A 19,133-nucleotide genomic window follows, 5' to 3' on the forward strand; every position below is an offset into this window, starting at 1 on the left:
TTCCTTCTTTCTGCTTGTTTAGTGTTTTTTCCTCTTCCTTTTTTACTATTGTAATATAGAAAATGAGATTATTGCTTTGAAATATTTTATTTCCCAATTTAGTTCTATAAACTTCCCTTTTAGCATTACTTTCACTTCATTCCACAAACTTTGATCTGTTATATCTCCATTTTCTTTTATTCTATGCATTACAAATTTTTTCCTTGACGCTGTCTTTTTTACCCATGAGTTCTTTGGAATTGTGATGTTTAGTTTTCATGTGATTGAAGATTCTCCTGTTGTCTTTCTGTTGTTGATTTCTAGTCTGATTCCATTATGGCTAGAGAACATACTCTCTATGATTTTAATTCTTTTAAATCTGCTAATGTTTTTTTATCACCCAGTATATGGTATATGAGTGAATGTTCCACGGATACTTGAATATGTATTCTGCTCTTATTGAGTGTGTTCTTTAAATGTCAGTTATGTCCTGTTGATTGATGATGTTTTCAGCTCTTCCATCTCCTTGCTGATTTTTCTGTCTGGTAGTTCTATTAATTGCTGTGTTGAAGTCTCCAATAATAATTGTGGATTTAAAATTTTCTCCTTTTACTACCTTTTTCAGTGTTTGCTTCATGTATTTTGAAGTTCTGTTGTTTGGTGCACACACATTTCGTATCACTAGGTCATCTAGGTGGATTATTCCTGTTATCTTTATGTAATGACCCTGTTTGCCCCTAATAATTTCCTTTGCTCTGAAATCTACTTTATCTGATATTAATTTATCCATTCCTGCTTTTTCTGATTAATGTTCACATGATATATCATTTTCATCCTTTTACTCTGAACTACCTATATCATGATGTTTAAAGTAAGCTTCTTATAGACAGTGTATACTTGGATCATGCTTGTGATTTTTTAATCTACTCTTCCAATCTCTGTCTTTGACTTGGTTACTTAGACCATTTACAGATAATGTAATTATTGCTATGTTAAAGATTAGGTCTACCATTTTATTTTTTGTTTTGTCTTTTACCTTAGTTTCTCAATCTTATGTTTCTCTTATTTTGCCTTCTTGTGGGTTAAACATTTTTTAATAAGCCCACTTTAATTTATTTATTTATAATCATGTGTGTATACTGTGTGTATAGTTTTCTTAGTGGTTGCTTTTGGCATTACAGTATACATATGTAACTTATCATAGTCTACTGGAATCAGTGTTTTATGACTTCAAGTGAAGTTTCAAAATTTTACTTCCATTTAGGTCTCTTAATATTCCCCAGTTTTAAAGTATGATTTTCTGTAGTATTTCCTTTCTCTACATTGAGAACCACATCAGATGGTGTCCTAATTTTTGCTTGGACCATCATATAGTATTTAAGAAACTCATGAGACTAATGATAGTCTCTTCTATTTACCCCATTTGTTTTCACCCATTCCATTGTTCCCCTTTTCTTTCTGAAGTTCCCAGTGTTCTGTTTTTGTTTTTTTATGTTTTCATAAGTGTAGGTGATATCTGGTCTTTCCAGTGCCATTGGATATGAGTTTCAGGAAACCCTGAGCCTGGCTCACCTAATGCTGCTGAGTTGGAGGGTTTGTATATGTGGGGCCTGTTGGCTCAGCAGATGCTAGCAGATTACACTAATGTTGATGGGACTAGTGCCACAGGAGGATGGGCTCCCATTCAGGCTATGCTGCTGCTACAGTAGAGCAAGTGCCCCTCTACTCCAAGTGTGGGGCAGTGACCTGCTGCTGTCACTGCTTTGTATTAGGCTGCTTTTCCTCAGGTGTGTGATGGGATCCCATGGAAGCTGCTGCTGTTGCTCTCAGTCACAATGTTAAATTCATTTCAGAAATACTTAAGTATAAATATATAGCCTGGCTCTTGTAGAACCTCTGTATTTGTTTTTTATTGCTTTCATACAAGTTACCAAAAACTTAGTGACTCAAAACAAGGTAAATTTATTACCTTACAAGTCTGACATTGGTCTCAATTGAGTAAAGTAAAAGTGTTGGCAGGATCGACAGACGAATGGATAAAGATGTGGCACAGGGATTCCCTGGTGGCGCAGTGGTTGGCAGTCTGCCTGCTGATGCAGGGGACACGGGTCCTGCCCCGCTCCAGGAAGATACCACATTCTGCGGAGTGGCTGAGCCCATAATCCACGGCTGCTGAGCTGGCGCGTCCGGAGCCTGTGCTCCGCAACGGGAGAGGCCGCAACAGTGAGAAGCCCACGTACCACAAAAAAAAAAAAAAAAAATGTGGCCCATATATACAATGGAATATTACTCAGCCATAAAAAGAAATGAAATTGAGTTTTTTGTAGTGAGGTGGATTGACCTAGAGACTGTCATACAGAGTGAAGTAAGTCAGAAAGGGAAAAACAAATACCATATGCTAACACATATATATGGAATATAAAAAAAAAGAAAAACTGGTTATGAAGAACCTAGGGGCAGGGCAGGAATAAAGATGCAGCCATAGAGAGTGGACTTGAGGACACAGGGAGGGGGAAGGGTTATCTGGGATGAAGTGAGAGAGTGGCATGGACATATATACACTACCAAATGTAAAATAGATAGCTAGTGGGAAGCAGCCACAAAGCACAGGGAGATCAGCTCTATGCTTTGTGTCCACCTAGAGGGGTGGGATAGGGAAGGGAGGGTGGTAGGGAGACGCAAGAGGGAGAGGATGTGGAGATATGTGTATATGTATAGCTGATTGACTTTGTTATGAAGCAGAAACTAACACACCATTGTAAAGCAATTATACTCCAATATAGATGGTTAAAAAAGAAAAAAAAGTGTTGGCAGAGCTACATTCTTTTCTGGAGGCTCTTAGGGGTGTTTCTGTTCCCTGGACTTTATCTGCTGCCAGTGGTCACTTATAGTCTTTGACTCAGAGTCCCCTTTCTCCACCTACAAAACCCAAAATGTTGCATCGCTGTGATTCTGCTTCTATTAAGTCATCTCTATCTTTCTCTTTCTACAGTTGGGAATGGTTTTCTGCTTTTAAGGACTCATGCAATTAGATTTGTTCCATGAGGTAATCCAGGATAATCTTTCTATCTCAAGGTCTGTAACTTCAGTCATATCTGCAAAGTCCTCTTCACCATGTAAGGTAACATATTAATAGGTTCCAGGGATTAGGGTGAGGGCATTTTTAGGAGCCATTATGCTGCCTACCACACCCTTAACAAGTGACCTTGAGAAAATGACTGAGATTTTTAAAGCCTTACTTTCCTCAAACATAAAATGGAAAGAAAGATAACTAGTTAATATCATGAAAGTGAAACAGTATATATGAAATCAACTACTTCAGAAAATAAGATTTCTTCTTTTTCTTTATGATTTACATGATTCTCAGAGTTCAGTTACTTGAAGAGTTACTTTTTTGTAAACAGAACTAAGGAATTTCAGGGTTCAGATGCTGTAAGATTGTCTGAATTATCTGAGTAACAATTAGCTAAGCACAGGTGTAAAGCATTTGATTTACTCCCTAGTGTTCTTTATCTTCTCATCCCACTAAATGCATATCCCTTGTCTAGCTCCAGCCAGTAGAGTCAGAGCTTGTTTTCCTGTTTAACTAAAGTTCAATTTAAATTCTCTCTACATCTCCAGATTCTCAGCCCTGGTTGCATATTATAGTCACTGGGGAGATTTCAAGAACTACTGATGTCCAATTTCTACCTATCATGGATATTTGAGGAGGGACCTGGAGTGAAATGCTCTAGCTTATGGCTTTGGGCGCCAAATCATGTTACCTGTAGAAGGTATCTTCTAGGTATGAAAATAGTTCAGATAAGTCAAATTTCTCAGTAACAGATGCCAAAACTATGGCTTAGGTGGTAAGTTTTCCATGTCAATTTGTCTGGGCCACCATGCCCAGTTATTTGGTCAAATATTATTCTGGATATTTCTGTGATGGCGTTTTTGTGTTTTTTAAATTCTTTCTTTCTTTCCTTCCTTCCTTCCTTCCTTCCTTCCTTCCTTCCTTCCTTCCTTCCTTCCTTTCTTTCTTTCTTTCTTTTCTTTTCTTTTTGGCTGCGTTGGGTCTTCGTTGCTGCCCGTGAGCTTTCTCTGTTTGCAGCAAGCGAGGGCTACTCTTCGTCGTGGTGCACGGTCTTCTCATTGCGGTGCCTCCTCTTGTTGCAGAGCATGGGCTCTAGGTGCATGGGCTCAGTAGCTGTGGTGCATGGGCTTAGTTGGTCCACGGCATGTGGGATCTTCCCAGACCAGGGCTCAAACCCGTGTCCCCTGCATTTGCAGGCAGATCCTTAACCACTGTGCCACCAGGGTAGTCCCTGTGATGGTGTTTTTGGATGAAATTCATATTTAAATTGGTGGTGGACTTTGAGTAAAGCAGATTATCCTCCATAATATGGGTGGGCCTCATCCAATCAGTTAAAGTTCTAATAAAACAAAGACTGACTTCCCTGTGGCAAAAAGGAATTCTGCCAGAAGACTTACAGAAATTGAACTGCAACTCTTCCTAGAGTCTCTAGACAGCCTAACCTGCAGATTATGAATTTACCAAGCCTCTATTATTGTGTGAACCAATTGTTTAAAATCTCTCTCTCTCTTTCTCTATCTTTATATAGATATGGATATAGATCTAGGTATCAATATTGATATCTAGATCTATATCTATCAATATATATGGGCACATTGTATACACCTGCTGTTGGTTCTGTATTTCTGGAGAAACTTGACTAACATAGTGGCCCATATAAATAAAAGGATGAACCCAAGTTCACCCAGGTAGAAAGTAGTACAATGAGAACTGGAACTTAAGGCCTCATGACTCATTCAGCTGTTAACACTGACCCAGAACTGGGGTCCGCAAACTCTGGCCCACTGATCAGATCTCGCTTGACTCCTGGTTTTGTGCATAACGTTTTGCTTGAACACAGCCGCACCCATTCATTAAGGTATCGTGCATGGCTGTTTCTGTGCTACAGCAGCAGATAGGCAATTGCAATGGATACGTATGGTACACAAAATCCAAAATATTTACTCTCTGACCCTTTACAGAAAAGATCTGCTGACCCTTGCTCTAGGATGCCATCTGATTTCTGATAGCCCCGAGGAGAATAATTCATGCACATTGGGATAGATTGTTAATCTCATGTCCTCCTTATGTCAAAGATCTCTTAAATGCTCACCCTTGCAATAGCCAGCTTGGGGAGCACCGTCTGAGGATGCAGAAATATTTCTTGTCAGGTCTTTCCAATCCACACTGCTCCCTGACTATGGTTCTTAAAACCTATTTTTGAAAACAATTTTATTGGAGTATAGTTGATTTACAGTGTTTTGTTAGTTTCAGGTGTACAGAAAAGTGAAACAGTTATACATATACATATACCCCCTTTTTTTTTTTTTTTTTTTTTGCGGCACGCGGGCCTCTCACTGTTGTGGCCTCTCCTGTTGTGGAGCACAGGCTCCGGACGCGCAGGCTCGGTGGCCATGGCTCACGGGCCCAGCCGCTCCGCGGCATGTGAGATCTTCCCGGACTGGGGCACAAACCCGTGTCCCCTGCATTGGCAGGCGGACTCTCAACCACTGCGCCACCAGGGAAGCCCCACTTGTATTTTTTTTTAGAGTCGTTTCCAAATAGCCCATTACAGAGTATTGAGTGGAGTTCCCTGTGCTAATAAGAAGAGCAGGTTCTTATTAGTTATCTATTTTATGTAGAGTAGTGTGTATATTTCAGTCCCAATCTCCCATTTTAACCTCCCCTCCACAATCCCCTGGTAACCCAAAGTTTGTTTTCTACATCCGTGCCTCTACTTCTAAAACCTGTCTATTTGAACTAACTACCACTCATTGCTTACTGTCTCTGGCTTCATGTACTTGATAATAAATCTACTTCTTGTTCTATCCTGGATGACATGTCCCAAGGACTGAGATAATATCTTATTCTGCATAACTTGTCCTTGATATTGTCTATCTTGAGGTCTTCATCTATGTCCCAAAGAAGACAGTCACACTCTGTCTTCTAGTACTACTAATAATACCACATTTTAGGGCATGAATTTGACCCAGTGCACTGAACTATCCCTTTAGAAGCTGTATGCAACCTGTCACTGGGTTTTGGCACAGGGGTAGAACGCAGATTAGTGTTCCTATTTAAACAAATCTACTTGACCAGAAACCTTTTGTCTCACCATTTATTTTATTACACAAGTAACTTCTGTCTTTGCATCTATGATGTAAATATTTTTAATTTCCTAAATTATCTGAAAAATTATTTAGAGCTTCTGTTTCAGTAGGCATTGGAATTGCTGTGTTATGACTATTTCATTACTTTATTTCCAAATGTTAAATCAGGCTTCAAGCTTTGGCCAAGAGTAGACAGGAAAGGGTTTAAAAAGAAATGAAGAGTGGGAAAGACTTCTGATGCAAGGGAGACATGATAAAGATTTGATTTTGAATCAGTAATTTATAGTAAAGGTTTGATTTTTTTTTTTTTAATAATTTATTTATTTATTTATTTATTCATGGCTGTGTTGGCTCTTCGTTTCTGTGTGGGGGCTTTCTCTAGTTGCGGCAAGTGGGGGCCACTCCTCATCGCGGTGCGCAGGCCTGTCACTATCGCGGCCTCTCGTTGCGGAGCACAGGCTCCAGACGCGCAGGCTCAGTATTTGTGGCTCACGGGGCTAGTTGCTCCGTGGCATGTGGGATCTTCCCAGACCAGGGCTCGAACCCGTGTCCCCTGCATCGGCAGGCAGATTCTCAACCACTGCGCCACCAGGGAAGCCCAAAGGTTTGATTTTGAATCAATAATTTATGTCATTGCAGAATAGCTCCCTGGTAAACTTCCACTCTTTGGTCATCATTAAGTCCAGAAATCAACCATCAAAATGTGCAGTGCTCTTCTTCATTTTCTAAACACAAACCTAGATCTAGAGGAGAGGAGAATTCATTTCATCACTCAGGCTTTGGACTTAGGACTCCAAGTCCTGTCTTCTTTCAACCATACCTGCTAAGTTTCTGTCTAACTTCTTGAGCATGAGGTAATGGCTACAGCTTTCATCCCCTCCCTCAGTATATAGCTTAGTGACTATGAGTAAGGGATCTAAAACTTGAGAACTTGGGTTCAAATCTTGACTCTCAAATTTACTTGTTGAGTACTCTTGAGCATGTTATCTGTTTTTGCCTCAGTTTTCTCATCTATAAAATAGAGATAACATTACTTCTCTCAGCGAGTTACTATGAGGGTTAAAAGAGAAAATTCATACAATGAAAGAATTTATCAGTTCTTGGAACACAATAAATACCAGAAAGAAATGTTAGCCATTATCAAGGGCCCCTCATTTTATGGATAATATAGATTAGTTTATATAGGTCTAATATTTACATATACATAAACATTTTGTACCTAGATGTGTGTATATGTTCTTCTTAGAAATTGAGCAGTCAACATTCACATCTAAAAGTATATGCTCTGTGAAATGTAGATCTCCTGTGTACAGACACAGTGCTATATTATCTATTAGATAATAGATATCTAACAGTGTTATCTAATAGATAACACAGTTATGTACTGCTACATAATTAAGAAGTCCAAACTTAGTGTTGAAACAAAAAAAAATGTTAATATGTGCCCAGATTCTGTGGGTCAGCCATTTAAACAGTACACGGAGGAGGTGGCTTGTCTCTACTCCATGACTGATGTCTGAAACCTCAGCTCATGAGGATTGAAATGGCTGGGGCTGGAATCATCTAGATAATTTTAATTCCCATTTCTGGCCCTTGAGATGGGATGACGTGAAGACTGGGCCCAACAAGGACTGTTGACTGGAGTGCCTATAGATGGCTGCCCATGTGGCTTGGACTTCTCATAATGTGGTAGTTAGGATTCAAAATAGAGTATCCCAAGAATGAGTGTCCAGGGTTCAAGCATTCCATGAGAATCATGCAAAAACTGCATGACCTTTTATGACCTAGTCTTAGATGTTACATAGCATCACTTTCATTATATACTATTGCAGGCGTTGGAGACCTTTTTCCATAAAGTGTCAGACAGTCAATATTTTAGGCTTTACAAGCCATACAATCTCTTTTGCAACTACTTAGCTCTGCTGCTGTGATGTGAAAACAGACACAAACAATACATATACTGAGGAACATGGCTGTGTTCCAATAAAGCTTCATTTATAAAAGCTGATAGAGGACTAGATTTGGCCCACTAGCCATAATTTACTGACCCCTGCTCTGTTGTTTGTTAGGATTTGGGAGCCAAAATGTTCCTCAGTATTTACTGCTTTGCTAGTCCATTTAAGAAAATGGACTATTGAAAAAATAGCTTCAGACACAATATGGCATTTTATGATTTAGCATAAAACCTGAGAAATATAGAGGTTATCTGAAGCCTGCAATGGTAAAGTTCCCTCTGCTATTGAAGTTATTGTCTTTAAACAAAGATTCTACATCAGTAATGCTATATATATATATATATATATATATATATATATATATATATATATGTATATATATATATATTTATGGTATTCAGGTTAGTTTCCTATTCTCTCTAAGGAAGTAATTGGTTGGTTGGTATGAGAGATGGTGTGGCTTCCAAAGGTGAAAAGTATTATTTTGTTGTAATTTCCGGCTACCTAAAGATGGGAGAGGCCCAGGACGCTGCAGTCAGTATATTATGTGGAGCAGGTTATATTGTGGTTTATTCATGAACTTTTACATGTTTATTTTCTATGCAAGTTTGTGTGCTCCTTTTTGAGTTTTGGAAGATAAGTGTTTTGTAACTTTCAAATACTTGGAGTTATATATATATATATAACTTTGATATATACATATTTTAACATAGTAGTTAAAGCAGTGGAGAGTGTACTATAGTCTACCTAGGTTCAAATTCTGGCTTTACCCTATGACTTCCCTGTGGCTTCCTCTGCTCACCTATTAAAAAGGAGTATAATAAGACTGCTGTGGTGAGTTATATACTAAGTGCTATTTAAGCATTTGCTATAATGATTATGTATACTCGAAGGCAAGGAACTTGCCCCTTGATCGTGTCTGTATTCCTAGTGCTTAAGAATTCCTAGTGCTTTCCTAGTGCATTGTCTTAGGATAGAGATAGCTCAGTATAGTTCTTCTCACTATAAAGTACTCTTATGCTGAAAGTCTTTGCTTGTGTACTAATAATCTATGACATATCTGCTGAGGACAAGGAAACAAATAGTTTTAAAACGGCAATGGATTACAAAAGATTGTATGATGTAATGCCTTTATTATGTAATTATAAAACTAACAAATGATCATGGTAGAAAATTGAAAAACTCCTAGACAAAATAGAGATCAATAAAATTTGGAGTAACTTTCAGAATGTAGAGTTCTCCATGAATGTTAGTGCGTTCACATTTTCCGGGACTTTAAGTAGACTCTGCTTCTTAAGAGTCTATTCATGATATCTTATTTTAATGATGTTTTCATCATGGGGACACACACACACACAGAAATCTGCTAAAAAAAAAAAGAAAGACATGTAAATCACTGATGTTTCAGATAGCCACATGAAATAAAGTGAGAAAGGTCACCAAGCTGAAAGAATGTGCAGTAGCGTCTCCTTAATTGCTTACAGAATTCTGATAATTACCTCTTTGTGGATAAAGTAATTAATGGGGAATCTAATTCAAGAAAAATGTATGAACTTCAAGCCGTCTCGAAGCCAAGTATTTCTTTCCACAGGAGGTTACTTTCCACGGCCGTGCTTCCTTATTACCTGACAGGGAAAGAGTATTGTATGGCAAAGGATCTTCCTGAAGGAGGGTGCTTCCCACACTGATTGTCATAGACGACTTCGGAATTACTGTTGCTGTATTACCAAAATCTTAAACTAGGATATTTTGGACAAATGTGGTCCTTAGTTAATTTTTAGAGCTACAAACTGTCAGATGGCTCTGCAATAGCAATTGTCTGGCTATTCTTCAGGGTGATCACAATATGGTAATGACCTTGAGGTATCACTAAAAAGCAGGAAGGTGGAAGTCTTCCTTTGGTTCCAGAGTGAAATGTGAGTTGGAGTTGGAGTTGGAAAAGAGGCCGACAACCAAGTGATAGAGAAGGAAATGTGAGGTCATTAGTGAAAAACCAGGTTTAAGTTAAGGTGAAGAGGCATGAGGAAATGGTCAGCTGTTACAGTATTACAAAGATCATCAAGAAGCAAATCCATGAATGTGGTTTGTATTGCAATCTGCTGAAAAAGAGACAAATATCCTGGCCTGGGCTTCATGGAGATTATATTTTATTGATTCTGATAACAGATTATTGTTGAAAAGGGCCTCCTATAAATTATAACCATGCAAAGGCAGCAAGATAATTTTTTTTCTTTATGTGTTTCTCATTTCTACTCACTTGTCACTTAGGGGAAGAGAAAATCACAAAAAACAAAAATGTCAAATCTCAGCTATTCATTTTCAAAATATTGTTTTCCAAATTCCAATGGAGGCAATAGGTTAACTGTTAAGATTTGTAAGGCTCAAAAAGCTAGATTTTTACAAAGTGTAGCCAAATTTTATTCCATAAATAATAGCTTTGGAAAGAATATGTGATGATGCAAAGTTGGAAAAAGCGGGTTTTTCTTCCGTAAATGACTTCACCATGTTGGGAGAAGAGGCAGAGAAGAAATCAAAGTAATAAAACATGGGGTGAGTTTTTCTGATACGGGACTCTAGTGCTTTAAAATAGACTAGATAATCCTAGGGATAATCTGAGGTCGAACAGACCAATGCCTCATTTCCAATCTGGTACCCTGGAAGAAAACAGTGTATTTCCTTTGAGGCCTTGAGAGGTTTTTCTTCTGCTTTGTTTTGGTTTTGGTTCATTTTGAAATCAACCTTATTAAGGTATCATTTACATACAATAAAATGCAGACATTTTTAGTCAACGGTTCAGTGACTTTTAATTAATGTATACATTTGTATAACTACCAGCCCCATAAAGATCGATAACAATTCTAAAACCCTAGAAAGTTTCCTCCTAGGCTTTTGCAAAAGTATCCCCATCTCCCAACCCAAGGCAACCACAGATCTGTTTTTTATCATTAGAGATGAATTTTGCCCAGTTTAGAATTTCCTGTAAGTTGAATAATACAGTAGGTGCCCTTTTGATCTGGCTTCACTTGCTTAGCATACGGTTTTTGAGAGTCATTCATGTTGGGATGTTTTAAACCAGGACTTTAGCCTGGGTGGCGATGTTGTCTGAAGGCACCTATAGGTACATCTGTGTCTCTGGCATTGTCACTGTCTGTTCTTGGCTTAGTATTTTCAACTTTACTAAGAAGCACAAGGTTGAAGTAAGGAAGACCATTGTCAGTATAATGGAGGTGAAGTGGGTTCTGTTATATAATCTTCTCAGCATAAATTGACCTGCTTGGAATCATCGTGTTGATAATCGACAAAGATACTCTTCCTCCAAAAACTTTGATACTATAAAACTTCTAAAGGACGCTGTCCTAGGACTCTTTTAGTTTTCAGTTTTGGGGAAATATTTCCGGAAAATTCAGATGCTCACAACCTGAAAGAAGCAGCTATTCACCTGAAGGCTAGCTCTGCTAAAGTTGAGTTGTCCGACCTTTACATGCTGATAGAACCCAAATAGCCTTGCAAAACAATGCTCTCTTATTGGACATGAGCATATAGATTATTTAAGTTGGACGTGTATATGCAATAGAGTGAAAAAAACAAAGAATCTTTGAGTTTCCCTTGCTGGGTTTTGTTTTTTTTTTTTTCATTTAAGTTTCTATAGCATATGCTAATAGTTTAGGGTAACCTCAGGTTAGTTTTAGGTCCACTCTTTATGTAAATGTTGAAGTACTCCATACCCACCTTTTTTCTACCTTCCTTCTTTTCTTCCATCTTTCCTTTCTAACTTCTTATAATCCATTTTACTTAATCCTGCATTTGTTGAAGTGGCAATTACTGTAGGAAAATTGAAAGCAGTGTGAAATTTTGCTGTTCAGAATGCATGTTGACCAAATTCTATATTGAGAAAAGGTCTGAATTTACCCACAGTAACCCTTTCTCAGCGTCTCTGAATAAAGGCCATAGAAACTGGGCTATATATAATATCCTGACAGGTATGTAGAATTCATAGCAATTGCCCTCAAAGAGCTTACCTAGCGTAGATGCATATGAATGTATTTAATGATTGCTTTATTGGCAGCAGTGCCAACATACACAGTCTATTTTGTTTTATATCATTATCATTACCTGCTGTTTACCACTGTATACATTGCTAATGGCGTGGTTTCTATGGCTTGTGAATTTCATGGCCAAATATTATGTAATTTATGGCACACTTTATTGTAGAAGATGGAGACTCCATAAATTTTCGTGTGCTCTTTGCCCCTTTGGAATGTATTACACTGAGATCAGGCAAAGTAATAAATTTATTTCAAATGTGCGTGATAGCTAAACATCAATTAGGACTGATGGGCAATATTTCACCTTCCAGCAACAGAACAGTTTTTAAAGACTAAGCCATTGAACGTGGAGTTCCTGAACATGGGACTCAGTTCACTGGGATCCCTTCTTAGAAAAATAAAGGAAAACTTGAATTGGATATGTGTGGCTTATTCAAGTAGTAACTAATCAGCTACATGTTTGTTAACTTAATTTGTCACAATCGTTTGGTATTTTATTAACTCTCTTGCCCTTCTTCCCCTGACTCTCACGAGAATGGATCATGAGTATCTTAAAACATACTAAGTCGTCTTCCATCCCTGTTAAACTAACTACAAAAGGACACTTTCCTTATCCAGTGTAACTTACTGTCTTTTAGAGTAGCTGTGGTTTTAATTCTCTACAAAATGAAAACCAGCAAAGAGAAACATTTTCAAGGAGCCAGCACATTGTAGAGCTTTAGGAAGAAGACTTTAGAATTAAGGGCAACTATATCATTTTATAGCTAAAGCACCTGAGGCCTAATGTAGGAAGGTAACCATCGAGGTCAGGGAAAGGGGTTGAAGATCAGGTTTCAAGCTGAGAGTCTACAGGGACTCAATCTGAGCAGGTCAAAAACGGAAATGAGGGCCTCCCTGGTGGCGCAGTGGTTGAGAGTCCGCCTGCCGATGCAGGGGATACGGGTTCGTGCCCCGGTCCGGGAGGATCCCATATGCCGCGGAGCGGCTGGGCCCGTGAGCCATGGCCGCTGAGCCTGCGCGTCCGGAGCCTGTGCTCCGCAACGGGAGAGGCCACAACAGTGAGAGGCCCGCATACCGCAAAAAAAAAAAAAAAAAAAACGGAAATGAGACCACGAATGTTCTGGGAAGGCTGGCATCTGGCCTCAAGTGTGAGATTCAGACAGGGAGTGGGCCCCGGGGGGAACTGAGCTTCTGCAGTAGGCAGAGAAGTCCACCTCATCTCCGGAAAGTGCCACTGACATCAGGGAGTTGAGGGGAAAGAGCAGTGAATTCCAGTCCACCTGAGAAAGCAGGCCAATGTGATTAACTCTGAATTTAGGCTTATTTCAGATACTTCTTGAGAAAGAACTTGGACAAGAGCAAGTCCCGCACAGCCTCTTTAAATCCATGCCCAGTATTTTCTGGTGGAGCTGCTTAAACCCTCCAAGTGACTCCAGTATTTTAATTTCACTCTATATTTAATTCCGACAGTTCTATGATTGATTATTTAATGGGCAAATAAGTAGGGTCACAAAAGAGTGTGAATGTATTTGACAGGATGAGGATGGGCAGAGTGGAACAGTCTGGAATAGGACACCAATAAAAAGGGATCTTGGTAAATAAGAAGGTCTATTAGAAATGGAGAGGAATTCTCAAGGAAATTAGTGCCTGACACCACGCCCTTCTCTCTGCATGTTTAGAAGCTAGTTTCTAATTTTATTTTCATAGGAGATGTCCCTGTGATGAATTGTCTTTTACCTCCACACTACTTATCCCATGGAAATATTGTGAAGTTTGTGTGAGAGAAAGTATTAGAATTTGTCTTGGAAGCAGCTATAAACATTTCCTGGAACAATCTAGGGTAGAAGGAAAAGGAAAGGAACGTGGAAACAAAGGAGAAAGACAGCTAAGGCTGCTGGAGTCTCTCGCTGGGATTTGTGGTATCTCTTTTTGAAAGTAAGTACAGAAAGTCAGAACTTGACTGATTGTTTCTTGATCACGGTTTGTTTTCATTTTTGTTTTCTTGCTCTCTCATCAGTTATTCCAGCCAGTGTTATGTCAATTTCAGTTTCAGTAAGCATGCCTGTCTTGTTTCCATTTGCATTATTCATGCAAACGTTGATTGAACTGATGACCCCGAGTTATCACGGAAACATTAGATACACCAGTGGATACATTTCTTAATTTTAGAAAAAAATTACCGAGTGAAGGTTAAAATAACTCCTCTTAAATTTGTCATTTAAAAAAAACTTCTCCTAACATACAATACCTCATTGCCTAATAATGCCAGATAAATGAAGAATTCCTATGTACTCATGAATGCAGGCTAGTCTGTATATTTTTGGGCAGGTATGGCCGAGGGTAACGGCCTGGTTTGCTGGCCATGTCCTGTCTCCTAGAAAGTTGTAGTTTCTGTTGTCTTTAAGTTGGTCCATTGGATATCAGAGGTGAATTTATAAAACTATACTTCCCTTTCCACTTACTTTGTTTTGTTTTGTTTTGTTTTTTTTACTTGAAGTATAGTTGATTGACAATGTTGTGTTTCAGGTGTACAGCCAAGTGATTCAGATATATATATTTCTTTTTCAGATCCTTTTCCATTATAGGTTATTACAAGGCATTGAATATAGTTGCCTGTGCTATACAGTAGGACCTTGTAGTTTATCTACTTTATATATAGTATACACTTACTTTGTGTGATCCAAGCTGGTCAGACCACATGATTATTTTCACTTTTGATATAATTTTTTCAGGTCCAACCTCAAATCTTTGATAAGAAGATATTTTAAAAGAAGTTTAGCATCTGCATGCTCTAAATCCAACAGTAGTTATTAGAGATATGGCTTTGCACTAGGTATTCCTCTCTTTTTTGTTCTTGGCCAACCAACTGAAAATCAGCTTTTATTTTCTGGTCGGTTTGCTATATGTGTATGACTATAATAAAAGTCTTAAATTTTGTCTCATATCTTAAAACACAATCTGAATTAGCAATGGATATTGTGCTATACATAGGGGCTGTGATATAAATATAGTTTCTAACTTCAAAAACATATAACCTAGAAGGGAACACAGACACATGTGCAGCAATTATGGCAACTGCATTTGTTTGCTAAGTGAAATAGTACTGAGATGGATAAAGTGCTAGCAAGCCTTGAACAGCCAAATCAGCTTCAAAAATAGATGTGCAGTTCTTTAAAAATATTTTTAACATTTTTCCAGCTATATGTAGAATATAACAGCATAAAAACGGTATGGGTTTTATTTTAAGTAATTAAGCATTTTGACATCTTCATAATGAAATTAAATCCAGAAGGAGGTTTCTCTTCATGATCTCTTGAAATGGTCCTTGATCATCCACAATATTTCCCATCATCACAAAGGTGATAGCAAGGGCAGGGAACTCCAACATTATTAAAGTTTCATAAAGCAAAGTCAATTTTAAAAATATAATGTCCCCAAACTGATAAAGGTCTTGACAGATAATTTCAAGGGAAGCATAAATTATTTTCTGTTTGTCAGAGGGCAAAAATATTTAGATTGAGTTAATGAATGGTAGAGTTTTTGAGTGGAGAGTGTCCTTAAAATATTATGTAGATCTGTACTGTCAACAGATACTAGCTATGTGACATTATTTATATGTAAACAAATTTAAAACTAAGATTAAAAATTCAGTTCCTCAGTTGCATTTGCCATATTTCAAAGATGTTTATTAGCTCCATGTAGCTATTGAATACTGCTTTGCATAGTACAGATATAGAATATTTTCATTATCACCAAAAATTCTATTGAGCAATACTAAAATTATACCCAGATATTCACAGAGAAGGCAACCAAGTCTCAAGGAAATAATCTAACTTCCCCAAGGTCACACAGCTATGTTTTTAAAGAAAAACAAAATGCCACAAAGGAAATAGTAACAGAGTCATTAAAGAAACCCAGTAAGTTTCTGGAGCAGTCAAAGTAGGGTTTAAAAGTGCATACTTAGCTGTTAGCAGGGTTGAAGCTCTTGATGGTTGGTAAGATCTACCTGCCTGAATTTGGACATTAGCATTTTATGCAATGAATTAAAAGCAAAAAAATCCTTTCAACGTGTGGCTGCCAGCTCCACATTTTTAGCCACTGCCATGCTTCCAGATTATGTTTATCACTTTCATATACAGGGTACCACTGTGAAATGTGACGGTTTATCTGACCCCAGAGAAATCAAGAGATCTTGTGGGGGCTATGGCTATATTTGAAAAGGTTGATTTTTAAATGCATCATGCAGACTGGCCCTGTTTTAAAAGGGATTCCTGCCATCAATAATCAAAATGTAAACTCTCTTCTCACCTTGCAAAAGTCAAAGATAGTCCCTGCATCTTTATTATTTCATTGAAATCCAAATAGTATTTTTCCATTCTCTAACTTGTTTTCCTCACAGTGTGATCAACTATTGCCAAGGAAAGAAAGGTTAGATTTATCAATCAAAGTTTGCTAAAGGCCCCCTAGGTAATTGAACGCTCAGGAGGAACAATCCTCATGTATTCTTTTTCTGTTGTTTCAATAGCTTTGTTTCAGTATGTTTTGTTCTGTAGCAGAGGTTCTGTGACGTGCTTATCTTCCTCAGAGGTCCAGAAAGCCTGCGAGTCTGTGGGTAAAGAAGGGTAAGGAGAGAGAGGGAAGGAGGATAGAGAGCGGCTCAGGGCTGAGATAAGGACAGTGTTCTACAGCCTCCTGGGGTGAGGCTGGGGTGCACAGACACCCACGACTAATCTAGACAGAAACTGAGGAATCAAGGGGATGACCACTGAGAAGTCATGTGGTCACCTCTCCCTCTAGAAATAAACATTGCCCTCAGTAAGTCTCCTCCCGCCCCAGAAGAGCATTAGGAAGGTCTGGAGAGGGGGATTATTGGCAGAAATGGAAAAATCAGGTTGAAGGGATTAGCCTGGAGCAGAGAGACCAAGAAACCCAAGCCAGTAGGTGGAAGGCAGACTTTTCATGGAAGTCTCCAAGCCCAAGTCAAGTTCTGGGACCACCAAGTACAAGTCAAAGAGTGCTCATTTAGCCCCTTTGGGCCCCCATGGGAGTGGAGGAAGACTGGAAAGAGAGGGAGAATTGAAGGTACAGTATTTACTATGGGATTTAACTCCTGAAAGGCCTCCCAGTAGCTTCAGATCTGCTCAAGAATCCTTCATGTCCTGCTGGTTTGCAGTGAGTGGCTCACAGCTTCAAGGCCTCCTCTGCCAGATGGAGAACTATTTCAAACATCCTGCCTCTATTTTGTACTGTAGCAATGCAGACAGGAAACCTGACCCCATTTTCAGGTTCTAAAGAGAAATTCTAAGTACCTGAAGGACTGAGGAACATGGTGGCTTTTATTTAAGATGGGGAGCTAGAGAGCACATACCTGGACTTGGGCCTGCAGCAGCACCAAATTGCACCAAGAGTTCCCTTTAGTTTCTCTCGCATCTCTGTTTCTCCTTTTCTCTCTGCTGGATTAGCCACGGGGACTCCAAGTTCTTCATTGTGTGGTCCTGGTACCAAGATTCTCCTGGGAATTATAAAGCTATTCACCTTCTACACCGAGCACTTCTTATTTTTTCCCCAGCAACATTAAGTCATCCTTAAGAGGAGTCAGGTGCTAGCTCTTAAATATATTTTAGTCATCCCTTTGTACATTAAGTGCTCTTTCTTGGAGACTGCTCCTGATGTGGCATTCACCGTGCTCTCAGCTGGCCTCCTGAAGTTCTGCCCTGCCTTCCCCACCAGGTACAGTCCAGGAGCTGCCTACCTCAGGGTGATAGGTTATCTTCTAGTTGCTTTATTCCTGTCCCTTTTACATTTAGAGAATCTAATTTGAATACATAAACTTCTCTGTGACCACAGCTTTATTTGCAACCCACAGGTTTTGTTATGGCATATTTTCATTATCATTCAATTAATAAAATTCTAATTCCCATTGCGACTTTATCTTTGACCTACATAATGATCAGAAGTATGTTTTTAATATCCAACTATTTGGTAAAATATTGGTTATATATTTTTAAATTTCTTGCTTATTCGGAGTCTTGTTTTATAACCGGAATATAGTCAATTTTATAAATGTGCCATGTGCACCTAAAAATTTCTGCGTAATGTATATATTCCATCATTGTTGGTGCAGTGTTTTATGTAAACTTAGGCCAAAGTTTTTTTTTTTTTTTTTTTTTTTTGGTGGTACTTGGGTCTCTCACCGTTGTGGCCTCTCCCATTGCGGAGCACTGGCTCCGGACGCGCAGGCTCAGCGGCCATGGCTCACGGGCCCAGCCGCTCCGCGGCATGTGGGATCTTCCCGGACCGGGGCACGAACCCGTGTCCCCTGCATCGGCAGGCGGACTCTCAACCACTGCGCCACCAGGGAAGCCCAGGCCAAAGTTATTAATGATGTTCTTCAGATCTTCTCTAATCTGCTGATTTGTTGCTGTGGTTCTATGTTACTGGTCTAGGTAATTTAGATTTTTCTATTTCTACTTAGTTTTTTGGAATTTCCTTTCATCTATTGCATTGAAGTGTAGATTTATAATATATTGCTTGTAAAGTAACAGTGGGTTTTATTATCCTGCCTTATCACCAGTGATACTTTTTGCTTTCAAATCTATGTTAACATTAAAAAATCTTCAATTTTACTTATTGTTGTTATGACATCATTTTTGAATCCTTTAATTTTCAATCTGACTCTTGTCTCTTGTTGGTGGCATAGAATTAGGTTTTTTGTTTCAATAATCCTTGTCCTTCAATTTGAGTATTTACAGTTAATGTATTTTCTTATAGACCGTTTATTCCTCGTTTACTATTTGTCTCACCTTGTTATGTTCCTTCTGCTCTTCTTTCTTCCTTTTAGATTTCTTCAAATTCCATTTTCCCTTGTATTAGCTTGTTATTTTTACATAAGTAGCAGTTACACATGTACCATGACTTATTAGCTCTTTTACTGCTTCTCAAGCAATGCTGAGATCTTAAATTTCTTTTACTACTTTTTCCTCTTCCATTT

This window comes from Mesoplodon mirus (assembly GCF_964341445.2).
Source record: "Mesoplodon mirus genome assembly, chromosome: 7".
Classification (NCBI taxonomy): Eukaryota; Metazoa; Chordata; class Mammalia; order Artiodactyla; family Ziphiidae; genus Mesoplodon; species Mesoplodon mirus.